The sequence below is a fragment of the Haemorhous mexicanus genome, chromosome 9, assembly GCF_027477595.1.
Source record: "Haemorhous mexicanus isolate bHaeMex1 chromosome 9, bHaeMex1.pri, whole genome shotgun sequence".
NCBI lineage: Eukaryota > Metazoa > Chordata > Aves > Passeriformes > Fringillidae > Haemorhous > Haemorhous mexicanus.
Window position 1 is genome coordinate 1520907 of NC_082349.1, and position 1725 is coordinate 1522631.

The following is a 1725-nucleotide window of genomic DNA, read 5'->3' on the forward strand; positions in this document are numbered from 1 at the left end:
GGATGTGCTGCACTTCCAGCCTTGGGGACAGCCTGGATAACACCCAAACACATGGAGCAAAGCTTTCCCTGGAACACAGCTCTTCCTTGATCCAAACTGCTGTTCCAGTTGCCACCCAGGTGATTTTGCTGGCTGGATTTTCCCTTTTCCTGCTCTAGAGCATTCCCAAATGGCACCCAGAGTGATTTTCAGCACAGCTTGTAACTTAAAATTGATCCTTCTGCTGTTCTGCCAGATGTAAATTCACCTCTTTCAGTCCATTTGTGTCAAGAACTAAAACTGTGAACATTTATCTTTAATACTGGTGGGTGTTAACTGAAATAAAGGTTTATTTTCATGCTCTTTTAAAAACAATGTCCTGCAAACCACATGGAAATGGAACCACTGAGGTTCCCAGTGGCTCATCTAGGGTCTGTCCCAGGAAGTCCAGCTTCCATTCCCATTCCCAGGATGGATTTTGCCTTGGAAAAGCATCTCCCAGGTAGGTTATTAATGATTAATGAACTTACTTTTAGTAACATTTTCTGTCCTCTTGCTTGCTCCTGCTGTCACACCAGATCTAGGGGACTGCAACTTTTAAATTCTGGTCCTTTGGAAGAGAGAGCAGAGGAAGTTTGAGGCGTGGAGCAGATTGGTTTTGGAATAAGCAAGGGCAAGGTTTGAGCAGGGGAGATGATCTCAGAGCTGGAATGGTGGGAGGGAGCAGGGGGCATTGATTGATCTGTTCCAAGAGTTAGCTGTGTGGGAAAGGACATGGATTCTGCTGGAATGTCAGGAATCAGTGGGAATGTGTGGAGGCAGCAGTTGGAGGAGCTGAGCCCACCCCTGCCTGTAACTGTGCCTGCAGGGATGGCTTTGCACAGACAGAGCTCTGGTTTAATAAACCCAGCACTGACAGCCAGCTGTGCCTCTTCCAGCTGTGCCAGCCTGCTGCTTTCCCAAAGTCATTCCAAGGGCCAGCCTCCTGCCTTGGGCACTCTGGGCTGCTCTGCCTCAGCCAGGTTCCACTGGGGTGTCCCCAGGACAGCCAAACCTGGTATCCCTGCTGGAAAGGCTGTCCTGAGGGGGAAAAGACCTCCTGGATGCTCAGGGACAGCCCTGGAGACTTCCAGGCTGAAGTTACAGAACTCTGGTCCTTGTGTCTTGGAGTGAGGCTGGAGGTGAATCCCATATTTTGATAAATTTGGAGATCTGCGGAGTGAGGAGAAAATTATTTCCAATGTTCTCTTGTCCTTGTGCTGAGGTAGAAAATCAGCATGCAGAAAAAGATGAATGGCAAAATAGTGCTTTATGATAAAAACCCTTTTTTGGCATCTGATTTGCCTTTCTAGCTCAGTTAGGTTTGCAGAGCTGACTGGAGGGGCTGAGTTGTGGTGCTCAGGCAGAATCCTCTTACCAGGGTGGTTCCCAGGCAGGGTGTGGAGAGCAGGCAGCAGGTTCTGGTTTTTTGGATGTCTGACCCAGTTCTGAGGGAGATGTTTTCCTTTGATGTCACCCAGCCAGGTGACACAGGTGGGACCAGAGCTCAGAAGCCCAAAGTGCAGTGGCTGAGCTGGTATTTGGCAATACCCAAATCTGTCCCTGCTTGGGGATGCAGAGGATGCTCCAGGTAAGTTCATACCTGGACTGCTCCATCTCTAATTGCAACGTTTCAGCTTTATTTTTAATTTTTATTTGTGCTGTGTAAAGCTGGAGCTTGACCAGAGAAAACAACAGGAAGCCAAG